The sequence below is a fragment of the Lepidochelys olivacea genome, assembly GCF_965140295.1.
Source record: "Lepidochelys olivacea isolate rLepOli2 genome assembly, chromosome: 21".
Classification (NCBI taxonomy): domain Eukaryota; kingdom Metazoa; phylum Chordata; order Testudines; family Cheloniidae; genus Lepidochelys; species Lepidochelys olivacea.
In genome coordinates, this window is record NC_140431.1 from 2,841,280 (window position 1) to 2,868,326 (window position 27,047).

General features: G+C 43.6%; 1 long non-coding RNA gene across 1 annotated transcript; it reads right to left on the reverse strand.

Moving 5' to 3' along the window:
- Positions 1-193: 193 nt before the first annotated feature.
- Positions 194-25,249, reverse strand: LOC311511047. Its single transcript, XR_014709189.1, has 4 exons — positions 25,172-25,249; positions 3,493-3,559; positions 1,673-1,829; positions 194-252 (listed from the first exon to the last, which is right to left on the reverse strand). It is a non-coding gene; the product is annotated as an uncharacterized lncRNA (long non-coding RNA).
- Between the last annotated feature and the right edge of the window lie 1,798 nt (positions 25,250-27,047).

Sequence of the window (27,047 nt, forward strand, 5' to 3'; positions counted from 1 at the left end):
CCCATAAGATACATTTGCAATTTATGCAACAAGTAAGCAGGGAGGGGGAAGAAACAAGCCATTAGTTTGAGTCTCTCTGAAATTCTAAGCATTTAAGTCTTTTTAATTTTAGATCAGGCACAATTTGATTTAGGCCAAGGACTTTTCTCTCTGACCTTCAGAACATATTAAGCAATGGTGTATTTCCACCCACCTCCGTTTTCTTCTGTTTCCGTGTTCCTGCTCAAACTGAAGACACGGGCAGCAGTTGACCTACAAGAAGGATTCAATGTGAGCTGTAGTCTCAGCAGAGGGAAGCATTTCCTTGCCCCTGAGGTTGACACAATCCTGCGCCAGAGAAGCAGGTTAGCAATCACACCCCTGGGGGAATGGTCATGGCAGATCACTCTGATATTTTCTGAACAACGCAAGGCCAAGATGTACTTCAGTATTCAATAGATGGAAACCAGCATACGGTTCCTTCCAGCACACAATTAAATATGAATTATGACACAAAGATTGCTGTTGTGCAATTAGAATTTGTTAGCACCCTTGGTGGCTGCATCAGCATAGAATCATAGAATATTAGGGTTGGAAGGGACCTCCGGAGGTCATCTAGTCCAACCCCCTGCTCAAAGCAGGACCAATCCCCAACTAAATCATCCCAGCCAGGGCTTTGTCAAGCCTGACCTTAAAAACCTCTAAGGAAGGAGATTCCACCACCTCCCTAGGTAACCCACTCCGGTGCTTCACCACCCTCCTAGTGAAAAAGTTTTTTCCTAATATCCAACCTAAACCTCCTCCACTGCAACTCGAGACCATTATTCCTTGTTCTGTCATCTGCTATCACTGAGAACAGTCTAGATCCTTCCTCTTTGGAACCCCCTTTCAGGTAGTTGAAGGCTGCTATCAAATCCCCTTCATTCTTCTCTTCTGCAGACTAAATAATGCCAGTTCCCTCAGCCCCTCCTCGTAAGTCACGTGCTCCAGTCCCCTAATCATTTGTGTTGCCCTCCGCTGGACTCTCTCCAATTTTTCCACATCCTTCTTGTAGTGTGGGGCCCAAAACTGGACACAGTACTCCAGATGAGGCCTCACCAATGTCGAATAGAGGGGAACGATCACGTCCCTCGATCTGCTGGCAATGCTCCTACTTATACAGCCCAAAATGTCGTTAGCCTTCTTGGCAACAAGGGCACATTGTTGACTCATATCCAGCTTCTCGTCCACTGTCACCCCTAGGTCCTTTTCTGCAGAACTGCTGCCAGTGCATGAGATTCTTCCATCCTAAGTGCAGGACTCTGCATTTGTCCTTGTTGAACCTCATCAGATTTCTTTTGGACCAATCCTCCAATTTGTCTAGGTCCCTCTATATCCTATCCCTACCCTCCAGCATATCTACCACTTCTCCCAGCTTAGTGTCATCTGCAAACTCAAGGACTGAATCGGCTATGGATGTGAATGCTCCCCACTTTATCCATCCATCTCAGCTTCCTTCTGGGAAAGAGTGAGGGGCACTGGAGGGGGGTCCTGCAGAGAGATTGCATCCCTATTGCATGTGCTGGAGGGGTTTTCTGCTGTGCAGAGACACAGCATGAGAAGAAAGCCTGTTGTGAGACTTCCAAGCCAGTTTTGAGAACTCAGAAGGTTCAGTTAGATTCATCTGAACCGTTTGGTGCTTTTCTGTACTTACTCTGATTTCCCAGCAGTCTGAAGTTCGTTCGTTTCTAATTTCTATGGCTGTCAAGCCAATGGCCCCAATCTCCAGTTAGTGTGAAGTGGTGTAACCCCAGTGAAGTCAACAATGGCTTATGCCACCTGAGGATCCAGCTCAACACTTTAACCATCCCCTAAATGAACACAGGAAAAATAAGAAAGCCTGACGGGGGGAAAAAGGCACATTTTAATTCCCTGCAGAATCTAAAGAGTTAAGTTACATGCAGAAGCAACAGTCTGTGAGTTTAAGTTCAGCAGCTTGAAAAAAGCTGTGTGCACACTGAAAATATATTTATCCAATATGCTAACAAGGGTCTTTGGATGGGGAAGGAATAAGTCAAGGGGCATGCATACAAGAAACAATTTTATGTTAGACTCCCAATGTTATTACCCCTTTTCAGAAACCTGACATTTTTAGAAGCAGGAGACAGCTGACAGAGGTGTCAATAAGCTAATTTGTGGCTTGTTAGAGTGTTACACTTGTTTACTGGCATTTAACTAGACAAGACATTGATGTTAAGGTAATGGGCGGAGGGAAGATGTCTGAGCCAGTAGTGTGTCTTGCTGAAAAATTAATTTGCATCTTCTTTATGCCCCAGACTGTGGAGATAATCCGTTACTAAAGCACCGACGTTCTGCTGAAAATGAAATCAGGAGCATGGAGCAGTCAGCAGGTCCTTGAGCAGAGACCCAGTTTCGTTTTAATTTAAGGCTCACACTGGACTGCTAACAAGTTCATTTTGTCCTAGAAAGTTTTAAAAGGAAGAACAATGTTTTCTGACAAGAGTGGCTTTGTTAACAACCAAGAACAGGAGTAGCTTGTGGCTAAAGAATAAATGTTGTTGGAAAGCTTAGCAACAGCTCATGCAGCACCTAATGTCATCATCTGCCTCTGAAGGATAGCACTGTATTGTCGGAATTATGTGAAGTCATCCTGCATACTGTTTACAACCCCTGCCCCCCTTCAACGCCCCCTTTGTGTATTATCTTCCTGCATGGAGGGCAATTCATCCCTGTTTTGGTTCGCCGCTACAGTGTATGATTAAAAGTCTGTAAATGCCAGTTATTTATTACTATAACTACTTTTGAAAAGTAACAGTGTATATTGAGTCTTTATATGGTGCAGAACACAGTGGATTTGGCAGGGAGAGTAGTAACAGTATAGACTGGCCAACGGGCCACATTCTGTTCTCGTTTACACTAGTATTAATCAGAAGTAGCTCCACTGATGCTAATGGGATTAATCTGGATTTCCACTGGTGAAAATTAGACCACAAATCAGTGCAATAAGTAGTTGATATACATTAGCCATGTCGGTCATTTCTCCCATTAAAATCATGAGACTAGACCTATTATGTCTGCAACCAAATGTACCCACAGAGAAGATCAAATTAAGGCCATCCAGGACCCTAAGCACAATGAACATGGGGCCCCTGTTAGTCCCATGGCCATCCTGTAGCCGTGCATCTCCTTGGGGTGGTAGCAGGATTCAGAGTTAAGGTGAATGGAGCACCTCTGGGAGCTCAGGTTTCAGACTGTCAGCAGACTCTGGCAGGCATGGGGTTACACTCAGTTCCTATTTTCAAACTATTCTTCACGTCTATATGGGCAAGAAATAATATTTTTAAAAAATCAAAACTGAGATTCTGACTTCATGGGATTTCAATCACTGGGGCCCTAGACACAAACCTAGGGAATATATGCCTTAATTCAGCCCTGCTTGAAATTATAGTTTTTAAAATGGATATATGCATAGACTTTTAAATATGATAGAAAAACAGTGAGGGTCACACTGACCTGCTATTCTGGAGGTCTTTGCCGGTCCTTTCATTGGTGCATGGGCAGCCTCGGTTTGAATTACCCCCTAAAAGACACAGGTATTTAGGTAAGAAAAACAAATCAAAAGTACTTCCAAACAACTCCACCTCAGCAAGCATGATGGACCTGACCCCAGCAGCAAGGAATAAACAAGATACAAAGAAATGTCAGGAACCTTTCAAGTTAAAGATGGAAAAGATGGCCTGGATGCTCCAAAACAGCAGTTCTCAAACTGTGGGTTGCCACCCCAAAGTGGGTCTCGACCCTGTTTTAATGGGGTCATCAGGGCTGGCTTACATTTGCTGGGGCGCAGGGCCAAAATCCAAGCCCCACCACCTAGGTGGCAGGGCTCAGGTTACAGACCCCCTGCCTGGGGCAGAAGCCCTTGAGCTTTGGCTTTGCCCCCCTCTACCCAGGGTGATGGGGCTCGGGCTTTGGCCCCCCCACCCTGGGCCACAGGGCTCAGGCAGGCTCAGGCTTCAGTCCCCCCTCCTGGGGTTGTGTAGTAATTTTTGCTGTCAGAAGGGGGTCGTAGTGCAATGAAGTTTGAGAACCCCTGCTCCAAAACATCTTCTCCTTGTCAGTGCCAGATTTCACTAGCAGAGGGAATGACAAGCAGTGATGCACAAGGCAACTAACTTGCTGCAGCCTGGGAATCTATCAGACCTGTAAAAAAGGCTGTACCTAGACAATTGCAGTTTATCATATCTGCTATTCCTCCCTTTTTAAGAACAGCCACTTTATCCAAGTGGGTATAGGTGTCTGGTCCTATGACAGAAATATGCCCCAGATCATGATCTCATTGTAATACATTTCCACAGTATTTTCAGATGTGCAACTAGCCTATGTCTAGCTTAGTATTGTTTTCTTTTGTTTTATAGAATTTAGAGGTGATACAAGGTACACCCAGGTCGTTTTTCCAGATTTATTGTGACACTAAAATGTTTGCACTTGCCATTGCCTCAAAAGCCAAGTAATATGCTATGTAGTCAACATTCCATCCCTTGCTCACTGCTTCTCAAAAGATAGTGGTACGCATGCATGCTGTTTCTCATTACTGTGAGATAAGCCTCTCAGAGCTGCTATTACTGGGCCTTCATGAGTTAGGAAAATTGTTCTGCAACTAACACAGAGTTCATTCCTACAGCCCTTACTCCCATGAGTGGTTCTTGCCCTTGAAGCCTGAGAATAGTCTGACTAGAGTCAGTAGAACTATTCAGGATTCGGACCATGTTTGCAACAAAATGTCCCAATACGTCAATAGTAACTTTTTAAAAAACATAATAAATGGTTTCTTGTAAATGAATTGAAGTAGCATGTGAATGGAAACATTCACCACCCTTCACTGCTATTAGTGGGATTTAAATGGTTATACTGCTTTCCAAAATCATCATTTCTCTTACCATAGCTCCTGGTTATGGACCCAGTTATGGACCAGAACCCATTGCGCTAGGCACTGTACAAACAGGAGAAAAGATGGTTCCTGCCCCAAGGAGCTTACAATCGTATGTTGCCTTAGAGGCTCTGCAATCTTATCGTATAGCCATGTTTGAATGGCAATACATTTGAGAGCTTTCATCATCAACTGGGTTTTAAAAAACCCTATGTTTTAACAGGGGCTGAGTCCTACAAGGGGCTGAGCATTCTAGTCCCAATCCAAGAAGGCATTTAGTACATGCTTAACTTTAAGCACATTAGCATTCCTCTAGACTTCACTGGGACCATTTATATGCTTGAAGCTGAACATGTGCTTAAGTAATTTCCTGGATCCAGGCCAGAATGGTCAGCACCTTGAAGTATCCAGCTGTCAGTGCTTAAATATGGAATACGTTAGACCATGCTGGCTCTGTTTAGATCCATAATGCAATCTTTCATAGTGGGTATCTACTAGGCATGCAGCTGGAATGAAATCATGGCTCTGCAACCATGATCTGGTCAGCTCCTGCCACTCGCCATGGGACTCGTCTTCCACCAGGGACTAAGCGATCATGAGAATTCATCTAGCAGAGTTGCCGGTTCCTTTGCATATACATCTGAGCTCCTTGGTTGAGTTATCTGCTCAGTCAAGGATTATTTTTGGATTTCCCTTCATGAAAAACCTACGCCTTATCAAATGGAAATCAGAATCCATTTCTCAGATCAGCAGCTTGGATCAAAGCTGAGGAGGAGTGGAGGTCACATAAGATGCGGACACGGTTATAAATAAGTGGCTTTCCTTTTCCCCATAATCTTTAAGAATAAGGGCCTGACCCTGAACAGAGTTTAATACCGCCTGTGTGGTGCTGCATGCTCTCAACGCTTAATGAAGAGAATAACTAAGATAATGGCCTATGGCTTTATCAGTTGTGTGATGTGTCACATAAGATACTGCAAAAATTCTTTCCCATCCCATCTCTTCTTTGTGCTCACATACATGCATTATATGTTAATTACAGTTACAGTGGGGGACTGAAATCAGAACTCCTTGGTTTGACCCGATATGTGATCTTTGACAATTCATTGAACTCTGTTCCTCAACTTACCCACTGCTAAAAATAAAGACGACCAGTCTGATCAAAGCTTTCAAATTGTTGGTGATAATAGGCATCAAACATTTCAGTGTAGATGGGCAAAAAGATGAGTATTTTCATTTTCCTGTTTTACCGGTTTGACTAACAACCCTTCACAGCCTCAAAGGCATATTATGAGGACGGATTAAAGTCTGTAAACACAGATATTCAAGTCAAAGGTGCCATGGAATTGTGAAGGGTTACCAGTTTCAATCAATATTAAAGTTCTCATCCCACCATTCTCTATTTGAAATCAATAACATGTTCAAATGGAAAACAGATTCACCCAAATTCCTGTTTAAGCTGGTTTGCCCTTAAGGCTCGGCCACATCATTCTGGAATCTACTGCTTTTTCTGACACACAGCTGGGGCTTGTCTATACTGGGGAAACATGTTGTGTTCATGATGCTAAAAGTGATTTTGGCCAACACGTTCAACAGTGACTAGTGCTTCTGTGTGCTTCAATTTGAGACTCTTAAAACGTCTGATTTTCAGAGGGTGGGTCCTCAGCCCTTTCTGAAAATCATGTTCTTTTAAGAAGTCTCCATCTGGGCATCCAAAATTAAGGCATTGAAATTTCTAGCCACTTCTGAACATTTTGCCGTTTGCCCTTAGGGTGGAGGAGGACAGTTGTATTTTAAAAGGTGTTAGTTGATTGTGCTTATCCTTATCCTTGCCTGTATTACTAAGAGCAAAATTGTGTTTAACATTATGTGAGCTGACAGGTTTTGTAACAGTGCCTTTTGCCTGTATAGATCATAGAATCATGGATATTATCAGGGTTGGAAGGGACCTCAGGAGGTCATCTAGTCCAACCCCCTGCTCAAAGTAGGACCAATCCCCAACTAAATCATCCCAGCCAGGGCTTTGTCAAGCCTGACATTAAAAACCTCTAAGGAAGGAGATTCTACCACCTCCCTAGGTAATCCATTCCGGTGCTTCACCACCCTCCTCGTGAAAAAGTTTTTCCTAATATCCAACCTAAACCTCCCACACTGCAACTTGAGACCATTACTCCTTGACCTGTCCTCTTCTACCACTGAGAATAGTCTAGAACCATCCTCTCTGGAACCACATCTCAGGTAGCTGAAAGCAGCTATCAAATCCCCCCTCATTCTTCTCTTCTGCAGACTAAACAACCCCAGTTCCCTCAGCCTCTCCTCATGACTCATGTGTTCCAGTCCCCTAATCATTTTTGTTGCCCTCCGCGAGACGCTTTCCAAATTTTCCACATCCTTCTTGTAGTGTGGGGCCCAGAACTGGACACAGTACTCCAGATGAGGCCTCACCAATGTCGAATAGAGGGGAATGATCACATCCCTTGATCTGCTGGCAATGCCCCTACTTACACATCCCAAAATGCCGTTAGCCTTCTTGGCAACAAGGGCACACTGTTGACTCATATCCAGCTTCTCGTCCACTGTCACCCCTAGGTCCTTTTCTGCAGAACTGCTGCCTAGCCATTCGGTCCCTAGTCTGTAGCGGTGCATGGGATTCTTCCGTACTAAGTGCAGGACTCTGCACTTGTCCTTGTTGAACCTCATCAGATTTCTTTTGGCCCAATCCTCTAATTTGCCTAGGTCCCTCTGTATCCTATCCCTACCCTCCAGCGTATCTACCTCTCCTCCCAGTTTAATGTAATCTGCAAATTTGCTGAGGGTGCAGTCCGTTCCATCCTCCAGATCATTAATGAAGATATTGAAAAAAACCGGCCCCAGGACCGACCCTTGGGGCACTCCGCTTGATACTGGCTGCCAACTAGACATGGAGCCATTGATCACAATCAGTTGAGCCCGATGAGCTAGCTAGCTTTCTATCTACCTTACAGTCCATTCATCCAGCCCGTACTTCTTTAAATTGCTGGCAAGAATACTGTGGGAGACCGTATCAAAAGCTTTGCTAAAGTCAAGGAATAACACATCCACTGCTTTCCCCTCATTCACAGAGCCAGTTATCTCGTCATAGAAGGCAATTAGATTAGTCAGGCATGACCTGCCTTTGGTGAATCCATGCTGACTGTCCCTGGTCACTTTCCTCTCCGCTAAGTGCTTCAGGATTGATTCCTTGAGGACCTGGCTCCATGATTTTTCCAGGGACTGAGGTAAGGCTGACTGGCCTGTAGTTCCTGGATCCTCCTTCTTTCCTTTTTTAAAGATGCACACTATATTTGCTTTTTTCCAGTCGTCCGGGATGCCTGAGCAATATTTTTATATTCCTCCCTGGTCATTTGTCCAATCTTCCACTTCTTGTAAGCTTCTTTTTTGTGTTTAAGGTCAGCAAGGATTTCGCTGTTAAGGCAAGCTGGTCGCCTGCCATATTTACTATTCTTTCTACACATTGGTATGGTTTATTCCTGTAACCTCAATAAGGATTCTTTAAAATACAGCCAGCTCTCCTGGACTCCTTTCCCCCTCATGTTATTCTCCCAGGGGATCCTGCCCATCAGTTCCCTGAGGGAGTCAATGTCTGCTTTTCTGAAGTCCAGGGTCCATATTCTGTTGCTCTCCTTTCTTCCTTGTGTCAGGATCCTGAACTCGACCATCTCATGGTCACTGCCTCTCAGGTTCCCCTCCACTTTTAATTCTTCCTGGTTTGTGAGCAGCAGGTCAAGAAGAACTCTGCCCCTAGTTGGTTCCTCCAGCACTTGCACCAGGAAATTGTTCTCAACACTTTCCAAAAACTTCTTAGATCAGATGCAAGAGGCCCTCCCTTGTACTGCACAGCGCTCATGGTCATGTTTTGAACATCAGTACAATTTACTGTGATTAGTGACTCATTCTGGCATCTCAGATGGGTGGAGCTTGCTACTTCTTTTTTCCCCAGTTTGAGCCCAGTTTATACCTTCACCTGCATCACTTGGTTAAAGTGGTGTTTTTGTAGGCATAAGGTATAATCTATATTGCTGGTGGGGGTGATCTAGTATACATTTACTGTTGAGCAGATTTTTTCTAGTGTAACAAAGACTTTGGGGGGGGAGGGATAGCTCAGTGGTTTGAGCATTGGCCTGCTAAACCCTGGGTTGTGAGTTCAATCCTTGAGGGGGCCATTTAGAAATCTGGGGCAAAAATTGGGGATTGGTTCTGCTTTGAGCAGGGGGTTGGACTAGATGATCTCCTGAGGTCCCTTCCAACCCTGATATTCTATGATTCTATGACTAACAAAACAAAACACAAAGCCTAAAGCCAGGGAACTCCATTCTTTTCAGAAACTGAGGGTCTTGCAAACAAGCAAAGATCATTAACAACTGGATCTTGGCAAAAGGCCTGAACCTACCAAAATCCTTTTAATTGGGTGGGGATTGGATTGGTCTTCAAGCTTGTTAGGAAGCAAAGACTCAGCTACACTTCTGTGATTCAACTCTGGTCAAGAGATTTTCAAGCTCAGAAAGATGCGAGCATTAATCTCTCTTCCATGCCAATTGAGGCGCTTAAATGGGAGATTTTCCAGTCCTGAAGTACTGCATTTAACACAGGACTTATCCAAAAATACTAACACAATTCCCTTTCAAGTTATCAGCCATTGCTTCTGTCCTGAGCAAGTTTAAGATAACGGAATAATGAAATTCTTCTTTGTATATCAAAGGTCTCCACTGAGTCTTAAGATTTGAATTCCAGGTTAGTCTTTATTTAACAATTCACTCACACTCACAAAGAGCCTCCCCCCTTAGCTAAGAGACTGCATTTAGACATAACTAGGCAGAAATAATGATCATAGTGGGTCAAATAATTCACAAGTCAGATTAAGCCTGAATCTTAATTATACAATTTATCAGCAAGTGAAATTATTTTTAATCTATTTCAAGAGAAATACATAAATCCAGTGCTGCTTATTGGCATTTTTATCCATAGTGTCTCTCGGCACTGGGAGCTATGGATTGACTTGGGGCCGGCATCTCTCTCTGGCATGTTTTGTTTGAGGCCAATGAATCTGAATGGTCTCTGCACAGACCCTGTCTGCCATTAGAAAACAAGCTGAAAGATAAAGGTGGAGTTGGAGGTTTTTCACATTGTATCAACCCAAAAGTCAGAGTCCATGTTTTTCTAAGTGAGTTGGCATTGCTGAAGGATGCGAGACTGATCGCCTCGTACGCTGACGTGTTTAATTTATCCACAAGCAGGGACGTGGCAGTGCTGGCTTCCACTCAGCCTGGCAGCGTGCATCAGCCCTGCTTGGGAGGGACCTATTCCAGGTCTCAGAGGGCAGAGGAATTCTCCATAATCTCAGCTGTGACTTCCAGCAAGAGTGTTAGGCTTGTGGGAAAGAAGATCTACAGAACTGACTAGGGATAAACTGTCAGGATGCAATCATTTAGAAGTTACTCTAAAGACCCCTGGACTCTAATGAGAGCGAGACACGTCCTATTGATTTTATGAATTCTGACAGAGGGAGAGGGCCTGATTCTGCTCTCATTGCACACATTTTACACCAGCCGAACTCCACTGGGCTCAGTGGAGTCACTACTGGTTTATACCAGGGAAAATGAAAGCAGTGGTGCCTGCAGCCACATGCATAGTACACATGGCGCATACCATTGGCAGAGGCACCCAGTCATCAGCGTTGGGCCTTCCTAAGGCCGCAGCAAGGAATGGCAGCACTGGCCACCCCACTGACCCCCAGGTTTGGCCATGCACCTCCAACATCGTGGTGAGGGGTGGCGTGCAGTGCAGGACCAAAACGGAGTGACTGCCATTGGAACTTGGTGCATCGGGGTTGCAGCACCTCTCCTGCTTGGCCCTGTGGCCTCTCCATCCAAATGTGAGCCGTGCACAAGGTCGCAATGCCACTCGCTCTGTTTTGACACCCCCAGCCTCCATCATGACAGAGTGGCTGTGGGGCCAACCCTGCGTGGGCAGCAGGACAGCCAGCACTGCTCCTCCTCACCACTGCTATGGGGCAGGGTCCTGCACCAAGGTTCTCCCACAGGGACCTGCCCAGCCTCGCCCTGCTTCCAGCAGCCCAGGGCCTCTCTGCTCTGCCTGTGGGACTCGCTCAGCAACAGCCTCGAGAGCTGCAGAGAGTGCCCCCTCCGGGAAGTCACCCAGGAGAAGGGTGGCGGGGAGCCCTAGGGCGTATCATGTGAAAAATGTCTAGGGGCTCCCCTGAATGAGAGCACAATCACACTTACAATTTTGTATCATGCAGTTAGTCTAATCTGATGGATATTTGTAGAATTGCGTTGGGGACTAGATCCTCATCAGTACAGATCTATAGAAGTTAATGGAGCAATGGCGAGTTACATCACAGAAGGATGTGGCTAGCAGCATTTCTTTAAAAACACAAGCGGATATTGGACTGAATGTATTATAAACTTGCCTCAGCCTGTGTCCTTGAATCCGACTCTCCCTAAAAGGAGATAGGGAGTGCAGACACGTAGAGTAGATGCAATTTCAAAGGGGACAGAGCTTGCTGAACAATGCATTCATCTCCTCTTCAGTGAGACTTTTTGCTACTTTTATCCTCAATGTGATAGTTAAGCAGCAGGAGGGGGAAAACTGCATTTTACTAAAAGCAGGGCCTTCCATTTTCATTTTTAATATTTCCCTGGCCTTATGGAAAAGTCTAAAGAGGAAAAGAGCTGCTTAAGTAACTATGTTACTATAGTAATAAAAAGTCCCCCTTACCCAAATCACACCTGTAGGGTTGTGGATCATGCAATCGCCCTACTGGATGAAAGAAAGGAGCATGGAACTCAAACCCGCCACAACGAGACTAGAACTTTAGGAATATGTTTTGGAGTTGCTGAGAGTGGCGACTTACAGCCCTGGCTTGCATGCCATCAGTGCCACTCCAGCACTCCTTTCCTCCCTCAGGCCCAAATTATCCCTGAGGCTTGTGTAAGGTGTGTGTGGGTGTGTGTGTTGGGAGGAGACAAGGAGCCAGCCCCCTCCCACTTGTACCCCATCTGCAAGGTGCAGGGGAAGTACAGTTCTTACATTCAGTGATCCAGGGACCACACCCCTGTGTGCCCAAGGAGAAATGGGAAGAAGACAGGGCCTACAGATGTCTGGGTATGAATAATGGCATATACTGCACTATCCCTTGGAATAATGCACCTTCACATTCCTTCTCCTCCAGAAGCACTCGTGTCTCTTGAGGAAGATATTTCCCCTAGCTCCCCCTCAGGGTGGGTCAGCTTTTCTCTGCTCCTAGGATGGATAGAACAGCGGCTAAGTGCCACAATCAGGCTCTTAGAGAAGAGTGTGCAGGACTCTGAGCATGTTCTACTTCAGTCTCTAAGCTCAAACTGCTCCAAACCCCAGTCTTAGTTAGATTAGAAATTAGACTCCCTTCCAAGAGGGGGAACAGGTTGGGGCACCTGTGGTCTCCACCTGGAAAAACTGGTGCAGCTGCCCTAAAAGACTGGAATGAAGGATACATTGAAATAAAGAAAAATATTGGCTTTTGAGGAGGCAGAGTGGGCCACTACAGAACAGTCTTGGTCACAAGAGATCTGGTGCCAAGACTTACAAAGGACAAAGGGCTTTGCCTAAGGGCTACAGTCAGCTCTTTAGCTAGGGACTGTGGAATTCTGTCAGCTCAGAGGGTCTCTCCTTTTCTGACTTGTACAACTCCCTCATCTAACTCTGAGAACCTGCCTAATTTAACTGTCCTGTGGAAGGCAGGGTACTCTCTCTGCTCTTGTCAAAGGGGGTGCTCAGAAACTCTGTTCATGAGGGCCAAATAGAAAGAATCTTCCCCCCCTACCACACAATCTCTTTCTTGTGTCTGCTAACCCAGCCATACCCATTTTAGTGGTAATTAGTGCTGGTAAGTTCCTGCTAATGGCTTCACATTGCTCAGTGTCTCCAATTAAACAAAGAGAAATAAGTTATTGTCCAAGTAGTATGTTAGCAAGAGAATCGAGATTCCTTATGGATCTTAAATTCCGGGGTAACCACAGGTCTCCTGCTCAGGGCCAGCAAATAGGTACAGGGTATTGCTATTAGTATGTTTCAGAGTAACAGCCATGTTAGTTTGTATTCACAAAAAGAAAAGGAGTACTTGTGGCACCTTAGAGACTAACCAATTTATTCGAGCATAAGCTTTCGTGAGCTACAGCTCACTTCATCGGATGCAAACTGTGGAAAATACAGAAGATGTTTTTATACACACAAACCATGAAAAAATGGGTGTTTATCACTACAAAAGGTTTACTCTCCCCCCACCCCACTCTCCTGCTGGTAACAGCTTATGTAAAGTGGTCACTCTCCTTACAATAAGAAAAGGAGTACTTCTGGCACCTTAGAGACTAACCAATTTATTTGAGCATGAGCGAGCTGTAGCTCACGAAAGCTCATGCTCAAATAAATTGGTTAGTCTCTAAGGTGCCACAAGTACTCCTTTTCTTTTTGCAAAGACAGACTAACATGGCTGTTACTCTGAAACCTCTCCTTACAATGTGTATGATAATCAAGGTGGGCCATTTCCAGCACAAATCCAGGTTTTCTCACCACCCCACCCCCCCGCACAAACCCACTCTCCTGTCAGTAATAGATTATCTAAAGTGATCACTCTCCTTACAATTACTATTAGTATGTGTAACACAGTGGCAGATGCCAGAGCATTAAGACACTCAGGATAAATCATCATCATGTTAATTATAATACAGCTTAATAATAATATAGCATGGTTCAGTGGCCTTCTAGGTCCCAGGGACGGGGGCTGAGGTAACCAGCATTCCGTTCCTGGCTCTACGGGCGATGGGCTGGGTGACCTTGGGCAAGTCACTTGCACAGATAGTGAGAAGAGTTGAGTGACTAGGAAGTCAGTGTCAGAACCAGGAAGAGAACCCAGGCCAGGCAGCTTGACCCCTTGCCACCTCTCACCTGTAGATCACATTCCCTGTAGCTATAGCATAATGGTCCGATGTGTTGGGCACTATGTGACGTAAAGGAAAGTAGAACAAAAGAGGTAATAGGCTTGATTCTTTATGCCATCCGTATTGTGCAGTCAGTTACACCTGTTTCAGAGTAGCAGCCGTGTTAGTCTGTATTCGTAAAAAGAAAAGGAGTACTTGTGGCACCTTAGAGACTAACCGATTTATTTGAGCATAAGCTTTCATGAGCATAAGCTTTTGTGAGCTCACGAAAGCTCATGCTCAAATAAATTGGTTAGTCTCTAAGGTGCCACAAGTCCTCCTTTTCTAGTTACACCTGTGTAAAGCACTAGCACATCAGAGTAGTAGTCTTCACTCATTCAGCTCAGGAGTTACTGACTACATGAAGTACAAAGCCCTGGGAAAACCAGGCCCAATATACACTTGTTTAGTGTATGTGCCAGACACTTGACTGGGGGAACTCATAACCAATAATAAAAAGCAGAATAAATCGGCAAAGCAGAGAAAAAAAGTTCCCTGTGGTACAACATTGATTCTCATAAATGAAAGCAAAGCAGGCTATCTATATTCCTGTTGACATGATTTAACACATACACTTAAAAATTAAAGAACAACTTCTTAAATTTGCAGTAAATGTATGGTTCCATAGATCTGATTTACTAGTTACGAGCCACAAAGGACCCACAATTGTAACGTTGACTCAGGCGTTGAAACCCTCAGCATGACTCCAGTTTCATAACCATAAAAATAATCCAATCATTTTAAAATGAAACACTTATCATTTTTCTTCTTTAATTGCTTTCTCAGCTTCCAGGTAAGTGGAAGTTTGCTTTGATGGTGACCATTTAACACAATGATTTTGAAATTAAAGAGGTGCAAGCAGTACATGCTTTGCTTGGTTTGGTGTTTTGTAATTGTGGTTGGCTCATAATTGTAAAACTTCCCACCTGGGTGGGACTAGAACCTTGCAAAAGAAACCATGCCTGGAGTAGTCAGATACTACTTTACCTAGACCACAAGACAATCAGGGGACAGTTTTAGGCAGCACAACACAAACACACACAGGGTTTTCAGCTTAAAGTCGAGAGGCCTGATTGTCCTTTCACTCACTTTTGCCCTGATTTTAACTCCACCAGCTTCACTGAAGTTATCTGACTTATAGTGCATAAGAAAGGGGAGAACCAGGCCCAGTTTATTGATAATGAAGGAACTGGATCCTTTTCTGATCTGTGTATCAATTTATCCATCTATAAAAGAGGTATAGCAACATGTTCCTACTAACTAGGGATTTTACAAAGCTTAATTCACTGATACATATGAAGTGCTTGAGAGCCACTGATGATCCTGATGATTCTGAGGGCCTTATTCTGATTGCAGGAACACCCTAAGTGCCAGATCCAGAAAAACTCCACTGGAACTAGTGGCATTACTCTGGACATTTCAGAGAGCCTGAGCACCCACAGCTCCCATTGACTTCCTGGGTGGGTGTTCAGTCAGTACTTCTGAAAACCAGCCTAGCATAGATGAATTCTCCTGCAGAAGTGATCCTGTTTCCCTGCAAAAATCCCTTGTAATAATGGACGTCATTAAAGAAGTGTTGAAAATGCGTGATGGAAAAAACAGAGCTGTGTCTAAATGGCTTTCTAGAAAGCATCCGCATAAGCCTTTCAACCAAGTCACAAATTCCATTATCTCGCAAGCAGGTCATAAGCATCCATGCAGCTCCACTCCTTGCGCTGCTAATGGACTCTGCACCACCCTTATTTCAGTCAGCCCACCAATCTGCTCCTGAACAGCCCTATGTTCCTGGCTCACCCCAGCTTTGTTTTCCAATCAGACCTTCTCTAGCTGTCTCTCAATACACACCGCCCTGTATGTAATCAGGAATGTTGTTAACACTGGACTCTCATTACTTAAATGCTTGGATGGTGATGATGTGGAGCATGGTCAATTAAGCACAATCCCTGACGAGATGTTGCAATCGGGCAGCATTACTAGCTAGGGTTTTTTACTTCTCTCGCTCTATGAAAAGAAATTGAGGAAGCATGTGGCAAAGTGCACAGGGAAGAAAAGAATATTGGGTTGAAAAAGCCACAACACATCCCCAGCAATACAGAACACAATAAATCAAAGCATTGATCTGGAATCACTACTGCCCTTCTAGGGTCATCTCTCTATGCTATCATGGGTGAGCTCTTCTTGAATCATTAAGGTTAGTGGAGCAGAAAAGGCTGCAGCTGCTGGCTGGATAGCAGGGCTTCTGCACATCATCCATGCCATTCCCCTCACTCCTTCTGGAAGCAAGTGGCAGAATGCAGCTGTCTATGGGGGTTTCATTTCAAGTAGGAAAAAATACAAGTGTACTGGGAAAAACTTAACATGCTGTAAGTTGGAGACAGCCCCAAACCAACCCCCGCTAAACTCCAAGTACCTGCAGACTGTAGTGAAGTGCATATTGAGATAGGATCTGGACTCTGCTCCTTAGGCCTCTCTTCCACCTAAACGCTACCGCAACTGCCCTCTGGATTTATACAGGGAGAGGAGCCAATCAGGAGCCAGGAGGCTGCTGTCTATCAGAGCCCTTGAGGTGGGACTTCCCAGAGCCTGTGTCCACAGCAGGTTGTGAAGGCTAGGACAATAACGGGGTTTAAAAGAGAACTAGATAAATTCATGGAGGTTAAGTCCATTAATGGCTATTAGCCAGGATGGCTAAGGAATGGTGTCCCTAGCCTCTGTTTGTCAGAGGGTGGAGATGGATGGCAGGAGAGAGATCACTTGATCATTACCTGTTAAGTTCCCTCCCTCTGGGGCACCTGGGCCACTGTCGGCAGACAGGATACTGGGCTGGATGGACCTTTGGTCTGACCCAGTACGGCCATTCTTATGTTCTTCTCGTGTTCTTATGTGAGTAGGGGAATGACAGCCACTATCTTGGCAGGATGGAAACATGGAGGTATTTACTACCCGGCAGCTCTGCATGCCTGGGATTCAGACCTGCCCTGGGTTTCTAACTAGTAGTGGTGAGAGACAGGCTACTGCACCATGGTCCAGTAGTAGTATATTGCTTATGTTTCTAATAAATATACAGGCAAAAAGAATAATTGAAATATCACAAGGGCAGAATTACCCACCCTTTCCTCTCTTGCAGGGTGTTATTGTTCCATGTGCAGAAAAAATCCATTTGGTATGGAGTGAAACATTTATCACTCTCCAAGCTTTTGTAACTAGTCACTCCCGGTTTTCTTTAAGCCACAAGCAGCCTGGATATCCTGACTGTTCCTGTTAGTCAGGCAAAGCTGTGAAACTCATTCCACATTCTAGAGCCACTTCCACAGCACACTGAAAAACTTAGTGTTATGTGGTACCCAGTGGAATGCTAGAAACAGCCCAACTGGTAAAAAACCAACAACGAATTTTCATCCCTAAACACAGCATCCTTCAGGCAGGTACCAATTTAGATCAGCTATATCCCCCCAATGGAATTTCATACACACACTAATGTTGTTTGAAATATTTTTTTAAATCTTGAAGTCCTTTTAAATGATTGATAGGCTCTGTGATTAACAGGGATTGTTATTTGGTATCAAATGCGTAGTTCCTAGCACAATGAGGTCCATAGCTGGTTGAAGTGCTACCACAACTTAAATGATAAATAATAGTAAACGTGGCAACACCTGATGCATGAAATACAGCTTGAAATGTCTGAGGTATGGTAACCCAAAGGAAGGGCTGGACTAGCTTCATACTACTCCCCTATTCCCATCCCACTGGCATTGTACTGAGCTGTCAGATTTATCACAAAGAGAAAACATACAGATGGAATGTATTTCTTAACACCTTGATCAGGGGCTGAATGTTGTCAGTTCCAGGCCACTGCCTTACCAGTGATAATATATATATATATATATATATATATATATATATATATATATATATATATTAGCTAGACATACAAGTCTGAAAATTATTTGAACTCCTCATTCTGCTGTGCCTAAGGCATGGAGAGATTTTATGGGAAATGACAGATAGGTGTTACCACATTTGTTGGACAACTGATAGAAACTGCTCATGACTTTCCTTCATTTATTCACTTCTAGTATCTAGGGTGGGTGTTCACATATCATAATGAGAGATACATTAGAAGTGCTACAGGGTGAATGGATAGATAGTTCTACTCCCTGAATAAGAAATAGAAGTTGGGTAAGGTCATATCTTTTATTAGACCAACTTTTGTTGGTGAGAGACAAGCTTTCGAGCTCCGGAGAGCTCAAGCATCTCTGTTTCACCAACAGAGGTTGGTCCAATAAAATATATTACCTCATTCATCTTGTCCCTCTTATATCCTGGGACCAACACAGGTACCTCAACACTGCAAATGGATAGATAGATTGATAGTTCTTTTACCTGAATTACAAAAATCACACCCTGGTTAAGTATCTTAATGTGATATAGATTGATTAATCGATCGATCGATCAGTCACTGCTTTGTACTTTTATACAGCACCTTTCATCCAAGCAGTTTATAAACACTTATAAATTCTCACAACCGCTGTTTTTGGTCAGTAAAAATTATTATACCCATTTTATTGATGGGAAACTAAGGAACAGAGAACTTTAAGAGACTTAGCTGAGGTCTGAAAGGACTCAGTGACAGAACCAGACATACATTCAAGCAGCTGTGCCTTCCAGGTGCCTTTGAGCACTAGACTATAACTGTTTAGATTGCAAAAACGGACTCCTTAGTTTAATCAAATGAGTGACACTTCCTTAATCTACCCAGAATTTTTCACAAGATTCGATCTGAGCAGGAGATCTATAGGGCCCAATCATACTACAAAGCTACAGTATTATAGCAAGCTGTAATTTTAAACTAGCAAGCCAGCTTTATTGCTGTAACTGTCATTACAAAATGCTTACACAGCATGGGCTTGAAGTCTATGCAATATCTACATGCAGAAGTAATGCATGATAGTACCTAATGTAAAGAATAAGCAATAGAAGTACATGACCGAAATACAGACTATAAATACAGAACAAATAATCATGCAAAATACAGTCAATGTCAGCATTTAAAACCAGTGATTGTGATATCTCATGTTCTAGTACTTGTGGCACCTTAGAGACTAACCAATTTATTTGAGCATGAGCTTTCGTGAGCTACAGCTCACTTCATCGGATGCATCCTGTGGAAAGTGTAGAAGATCTTTTTATATACACACAAAGCACGAAAAAATACCTCCTCCCACCCCACTCTCCTGCTGGTAATAGCTTATCTAAAGTGATCATCAAGTTGGGCCATTTCCAGCACAAATCCATGTTTTCTCACCCCCCCCACCACACACACACACCCACTCTCCTGCTGGTAATAGCCCATCCAAAGTGACCACTCTCCTTACAATAAGAAAAGGAGGACTTGTGGCACCTTAGAGACTAACCAATTTATTTGAGCATAAGCTTTCGTGAGCTACAGTTCACTTAATCAGATGCATACCGTGGAAAGTGTAGAAGATCTTTTTATATACACACAAAGCATAAAAAAAACCTCCTCCCACCCCACTCTCCTGCTGGTAATAGCTTATCTAAAGTGATCACTCTGCTTACAATGTGTATGATAATCAAGGTGGGCCATTTCCAGCACAAATCGAGGGTTTAACAAGAACGTCTGGGGAGGAGGGGTAGGAAAAAACAAGAGGAAACAGGCTACCTTGCATAATGACTTAGCCACTCCCAGTCTCTATTCAAGCCTAAGTTAATTGTATCAAATTTGCAAATGAATTCCAATTCAACAGTCTCTCGCTGGAGTCTGGATTTGAAGTTTTTTTGTTGTAATATCACAACTTTCATGTCTGTAATCGCGTGACCAGAGAGATTGAAGTGTTCTCCGACTAGTTTATGAATGTTATAATTCTTGACATCTGATTTGTGTCCATTTATTCTTTTACGTAGAGACTGTCCAGTTTGAGCAATGTACATGGCAGAGGGGCATTGCTGGCACATGATGGCATATATCACATTGGTAGATGTGCAGGTGAACGAGCCTCTGATAGTGTGGCTGATGTGATTAGGCCCTATGATGGTGTCCCCTGAATAGATATGTGGGCACAGTTGGCAACGGGCTTTGTTGCAAGGATAGGTTCCTGGGTTAGTGGTTCTGTTGTGTGGTATGTGGTTGCTGGTGAGTATTTGCTTCAGGTTGGGGGGCTGTCTGTAGGCAAGGACTGGCCTGTCTCCCAAGATTTGTGAGAGTGTTGGGTCATCCTTCAGGATAGGTTGTAGATCCTTAATAATGCGTTGCAGGGGTTTTAGTTGGGGGCTGAAGGTGATGGCTAGTGGCGTTCTGTTATTTTCTTTGTTAGGCCTGTCCTCTAGTAGGAGACTTCTGGGAACTCTTCTGGCTCTATCAATCTGTTTCTTCACTTCCGCAGGTGGGTATTGTAGTTGTAAGAATGCTTGATAGAGATCTTGTAGGTGTTTGTCTCTGTCTGAGGGGTTGGAGCAAATGCGGTTGTATCGCAGAGCTTGGCTGTAGACGATGGATCGTGTGGTGTGGTCAGGGTGAAAGCTGGAGGCATGTAGGTAGGAATAGCGGTCAGTAGGTTTCCGGTATAGAGTGGTGTTTATGTGACCATCACTTATTAGCACCGTAGTGTCCAAGAAGTGGATCTCTTGTGTGGACTGGACCAGGCTGAGGTTGATGGTGGGATGGAAATTGTTGAAATCATGGTGGAATTCCTCAAGGGCTTCTTTTCCATGGGTCCAGATGATGAAGATGTCATCAATATAGCGCAAGTAGAGTAGGGGCTTTAGGGGACGAGAGCTGAGGAAGCGTTGTTCTAAATCAGCCATAAAAATGTTGGCATCCTTTGGGGCCATGCGGGTACCCAGAGCAGTGCCGCTGATCTGAAGGTATACATTGTCCCCAAATGTAAAATAGTTATGGGTAAGGACAAAGTCACAAAGTTCAGCCACCAGGTTTGCCGTGACATTATTGGGGATAGTGTTCTTGACGGTTTGTAGTCCATCTTTGTGTGGAATGTTGGTGTAGAGGGCTTCTACATCCATAGTGGCCAGGATGGTGTTATCAGGAAGATCACCGATGAATTGTAGTTTCCTCAGGAAGTCAGTGGTGTCTCGAAGGTAGCTGGAAGTGCTGGTAGCGTAGGGCCTGAGGAGGCAGTCTACACAGCCAGACAATCCTGCTGTCAGGGTGCCAATGCCTGAGATGATGGGGCGCCCAGGATTTCCAGGTTTATGGATCTTGGGTAGTAGATAGAATATCCCAGGTCGAGGTTCGAGGGGTGTGTCTGTGCAGATTTGATCTTGTGCTTTTTCAGGGAGTTTCTTGAGCAAATGCTGTAGTTTCTTTTGGTAACTCTCAGTGGGATCAGAGGGTAATGGCTTGTAGAAAGTGGTGTTGGAGAACTGCCGAGCAGCCTCTTGTTCATATTCTGACCTATTCATGATGACAACAGCACCTCCTTTGTCAGCCTTTTTGATTATGATGTCAGAATTGTTTCTGAGGCTGTGGATGGCATTGTGTTCTGCACGGCTGAGGTTGTGGGGCAAGTGATGCTGCTTTTCCACAATTTCAGCCCGTGCACGTCGGCGGAAGCACTCTATGTAGAAGTCCAATCTGCTGTTTTGACCTTCAGGAGGAGTCCACCCAGAATCCTTCTTTTTGTAGTGTTGGTAGGGAGGTCTCTGTGGATTAGTATGTTGTTCAGAGGTATGTTGGAAATATTCCTTGAGTCGGAGCCGTCGAAAATAGGATTCTAGGTCACCACAGAACTGTATCATGTTCGTGGGGTGGAGGGGCAGAAGGAGAGGCCCCGAGATAGGACACATTCTTCTGCTGGCCTAAGAGTATAGTTGGATAGGTTAACAATATTGCTGGGTGGGTTGAGGGAACCATTGCTGTGGCCCCTTGTGGCATGTAGTAGTTTAGAAAGTTTAGTGTACTTTTTCTTTTGTAGAGAAGCAAAGTGTGTGTTGTAAATGGCTTGTCTAGTTTTAGTAAAGTCCATCCACGAGGAAGTTTGTGTGGAAGGTTGGTTTTTTATGAGAGTATCCATTTTTGAGAGCTCATTCTTAATCTTTCCCTGTTTGCTGTAGAGGATGTTGATCACGTGATTCCGCAGTTTCTTTGAAAGCGTGCGGCACAAGCTGTCAGCATAGTCTGTGTGGTATGTAGATTGTAATGGATTTTTTACCTTCAGTCCTTTTGGTACGATGTCCATCTGTTTGCATTTGGAAAGGAAGATGATGTCTGTCTGTATCTGTACAAGTTTTTTCATGCAGTTGATAGATTTCCACTCCATACGGCTAAATGCAGTGCCTTGCATAATGACAGGTTTCAGAGTAACAGCCGTGTTAGTCTGTATTTGCAAAAAGAAAAGGAGTACTTGTGGCACCTTAGAGACTAACCAATTTATTTGAGCACAAGCTTTCGTGAGCTACAGCTCACTTCATTGGATGCATACTGTGGAAAGTGTAGAAGATCTTTTTATATACACACAAAGCATGAAAAAATACCTCCTCCCACCCCACTCTCCTGCTGGTAATAGCTTATCTAAAGTGATCACTCTCCTTACAATGTGTATGATAATCAAGTTGGGCCATTTCCAGCACAAATATGAACAAAAGGCTGCTCGGCAGTTCTCCAACACCACTTTCTACAAGCCATTACCCTCTGATCCCACTGAGAGTTACCAAAAGAAACTACAGCATTTGCTCAAGAAACTCCCTGAAAAAGCACAAGATCAAATCCGCACAGACACACCCCTTGAACCCCGACCTGGGATATTCTATCTACTACCCAAGATCCATAAACCTTGAAATCCTGGGCGCCCCATCATCTCAGGCATTGGCACCCTGACAGCAGGATTGTTCTGTTCAAGTTGCACTGTCAGCAAGATAGATAGATAGATAGATAGATAGATAGATAGATAGATAGATTGTGTAGGACTGATCTCTTAACCCTCCATATGCTTTTGTATAGCAAAGTAGTTCTAGAGTTATTCTCAGGTAGATGACATGTATACTATTTTGATACAGAACAAATAATTTTAAAAATGATTCTGATGCAATAGGTAAGCATTTTCTCAGAAGAACAGAGCTGAAATCATTTGCAGTTTTTTCTCTATTACAGTTCTTTTCATTTTCAAAATGCTTTTCAAAACATTTGGCAAATAATCATTCATTCATTCATTCACTCAGCCCTCTCCTCCTCCCTTTTGAGGTGGATAAGTATTATTTTGCCCATTTTATATGGATGTAAACTGAGACACAGAGAGGCTAAGCAATTTGCCTCAAGGTTACACAGCAAGCTGGTGGCATAGCCAAGAGTGGATACAGGACTCCCTACTTCCTACTCAAACCACTAGACCACATTCTGTGGTTCATCTTTAATTTCTGACAGTTGAAAATTTAAAAAATATTGAAAAAAATACTTTATTTTAGATCAAACAGGAAGGAGTTAAATGTTAATCAAACTGCTTAATGACGTCTGATATAGTTTGCAATGTAGAGGCAGTATTAAATAGTGGTTAGGGATTGGGGCTGGGAATCAGGACTCCTGGGATCTATTCCTAATGACATCAGCTAATCACAGTGTTATTTTGTACCAGACATAACATTCCTGTGTGCTGATATGAGCACCTCTAAAAGGATATGATGATACATACCTACTGTCCGTGGGTTTTGTGAGCCCAGGGTTGTGTGTAAAGTGTTTTAAGAGTCTCATATGAAAGGTATTATAATAATGCAGGCTGAGATATTCAAACTCACCCAGGAGATTTGGATTTACCTTAATGCAAAGTAGGGCTGGAATTTTCAAATGATCGTAAGTGAGCTAGGTACCTATCTCCCATTGAAAATCAGTGAAACTGGGTGCCTAACTCCATTGGACTTTATTAAAAATCCCAGTCTGGGAGTCCCTGAAGCAGCTTTGAAATTTTCAGCCCTATTAATTTGCTGCGGGGGTGGGTGGTCAAAAGAACCTCAGGATGGCCATAGCTGATCAGACTATATGTTTGTTTTAAAACCTGCTGCCTATTAATTTCATTGGGTGACCCCTGCTTCTTGGGTTATGTGAAGGGATAAATTACATTTCCTTATTCACATTCTCCACTGTCCCTTCTCCTACTCCTGTCCATTTGCTTTGCCAAACAGCGATGACATGTTATCTAGCTGACTCAAGATGTTCTCATTATTTTTAATAATTTCTCTTCATCTAGCATTTAAAACAGCTTCCATGTTTGTTTCCAAATATCTGCTAGCAGGAGATGCCTGGGGTAAAATATGTATCCAAATTTCCATCGCTCTCTTCACATCAATGTATGAAATAATTAATGAACCTGCCTTCCTGAACTGACTTTATTAATCTGCAGCTCTGTAAATATGAGTTGTATGGAATTTGGTGAAGGTTATACAAGTCACTGAAGAAAAAGCAGAATACTTTCTTAAACAATGCTGTATTTTAGCCCATACAATTGTATGAGTCTTTGTCCACACACTGTAAAAGGGCAGGCATTTGCACAGGATTGGTAAGTAACTGATCATGATTTCATTCTCCATAACAGCTACATGTAATCAGATTGATTTTAACTTAATTGTTTACAGTAACAATTTGCAATATAAAGATATGACCCTGAGAACTAATTTATGTTCAAGCCAAAGGTAAACACATCAGTAACTGTCATTTGCTTTTCTTGTCTACTATATCCAAATGGGAAAAATAATTTGATGTTTGATCAAGGTCTCCAGAATAGCCACAATCTTGCTGTGCAACTTGCACAACTCCTGTAAAAGTGAGCAGTAGTTTCTTAGTTCTATTAGTCGGTGATCCAGGAAAGCACTTAACATGCACATAACTCTAAGCAACTGTGCAGTCTTTTGACAGCCTGAGATTTTCAGGCTGGGTCTTTCCAGCTTCTAGAGTTAACCCAGACTAACTGGTACCAGTTATGTATGAATCTTACCACCTACCCCTAATTAGCAGAATCCCCCTGTAGAAGAGGCTATATCATTCTATGGACTATCCTCCACTTTGGATTTTCTTTCCAAACCAACCATGATTCAGCAAAGCAGCTGGCAGCAGGTCGATTTCACTTTTTAACCAACATGATCTGGGGTAGAAAGACTTGACAGAGGGTGAAAAGGAGGGGCCAAGTGATAGGATGCAGTATGCCCCTCCCTGTGCCAACCCAGTGCCCCTCTCTCAAATCAGAAAGGAACATAGAGTAAGGGGAGGAAAGTACAAATGTGCCCAAACCTCAATGTTTGGATCCATATGCTGATTCAGACTTTCTCAGAGTTCACAGGAGCTCAGCAGTGAGATTTTGGCTTGGACCCAGCCCTAGAGGGAAAGGAAGTAAGGGAAAGAAATTAATTGTTTGCACCCTATGACAGAGTAATCTCTGCTATGCTGGGAGGCCATTGGCTAACAGGCAGTATTACTAGTATTATCTAAACCTGCATTCTTATCCTGCTTGCTGTCTCTGTGGTTGAGCCGTACTTTAAGCTGTGCTGTATTACTAAAGGGCCTATGCCCTTGGCTAACTTTCTTCTTCAGGTGCTCGCCTTGAAGCTGATGTCCTTTCTCTATTGACACAGGCACAGCAGGGGCAGCAGCAGTGTACACTCCCCAACATACTGCAGTCCCAGTGTTCCTCACTGTTGCCCTGGATGGACCATGCCAAGAGGCTGAGAGAGATATTTTGTCTCTATGGCCTACTTGACACTCAGTATCGCTTCTGAGACTGTCAGCCTGGGTGCAGTAATACTAATAACAATAATAACTGTATATATTTAGATTGCAGTAAAAGTCTCAAACAGACTGGACCCCATTGCGCTCGGTGGTGCACAGAGCTTACCTTCTAAAAGACAACACAAAAAACGTGTTTGGGATGAACAAACAGGACAGGCTGGGGTGAGGGAGATGGAGTAACACACATAATAGGATGTGTGCAATTCTTAGCCACTCAGAAGCAGTGCTCACCACTTGCCACCTGCTTAGCCATTATCAGGTTGCAGTTTCCTGACTGCATTATCAAAGAAGGGAGTTTTAAGAAGGGGCATAAGAAGGAGAAGATACTGGATTTGCTATGGGAGCTTCTCATGGAGAAAGTTTGAAAGTTGCTTGTTGGAGAATGGGACAATTGGGGGTAGAGGCTGGCATCCCAATGGAGTGAAGGTGGGAGATGATGTTGTGATAATAGGTTGTATAGATAGAGTAGATTAAACTGTAGAGGGCTTTGTGGCAATTGTGGCATATGGAGACTTTTTTGATGTGTTGTGGGCATCTGTCCCACTGGATACTGGACTTAGCCAACCATCTCATTTCATAAGAGCTTCCGAACAGCTGTCAGCTGGTAAGCAATTTTGGTCACTTCTGGTCTGTACTGGACTCAAAGACTAAGGTTAAAAAGAATCCATCTCCCATTTCCAGTCTCCTGAGCCACGCCTCTACACGAAACACAGCCTTTTTAATTTTTGTTTTCCAGATATGCTTACAACTTTCAACATAATTGCCCAAGGCCTGCTCCTTTCTCCTGCCCTCATATCCCACCTCTTCCCTGTTGCTATCTTTTGTTTCCTAAACTCCTACTGCTCTTTGCCCCACCAGTGGTCTGTCTGCAGCTATTAACAATATTTTACCCTGACTGGCCTGCCATATTTATTTAAAAATAAAAGACATATACACACAAAACCTCTAAATTGAATGCTATCAGTTTCTGTTAGTGCATGTGTAAGCTGAAAATGGCCTAGCTATAAGTGAAGTGCTACAGAGAGCCACAGTTAGGTAGGTAGGTAGGTAGGTAGGTAGGTAGGTAGGTGGGAGGGAGGGAAGAAAGAAAGAAAGAAAGAAAGAAAGAAAGAAAGAAAGAAAGAAAGAAAGAAAGAAAGAAAGAAAGAAAGAAAGAAAGAAAAAGTTTTTCACTGATGTTTCATTTGCAGCTAGTTTGCTTTTGACTTTCATTTTCTATTTAAACATACAAAATTGGGAGCATTAAAAATGAGCTCCCAAATTAGCTTTTTAATAGAAATTGAAAGTTAAAAGGGGGCCAAGTCATGGGGGAAAAGCTATTGAAAATCACAGCCAGGCCACAGCTTGTAGAGGGGAAGCTAGAGCATGAAGGAATGAGAGA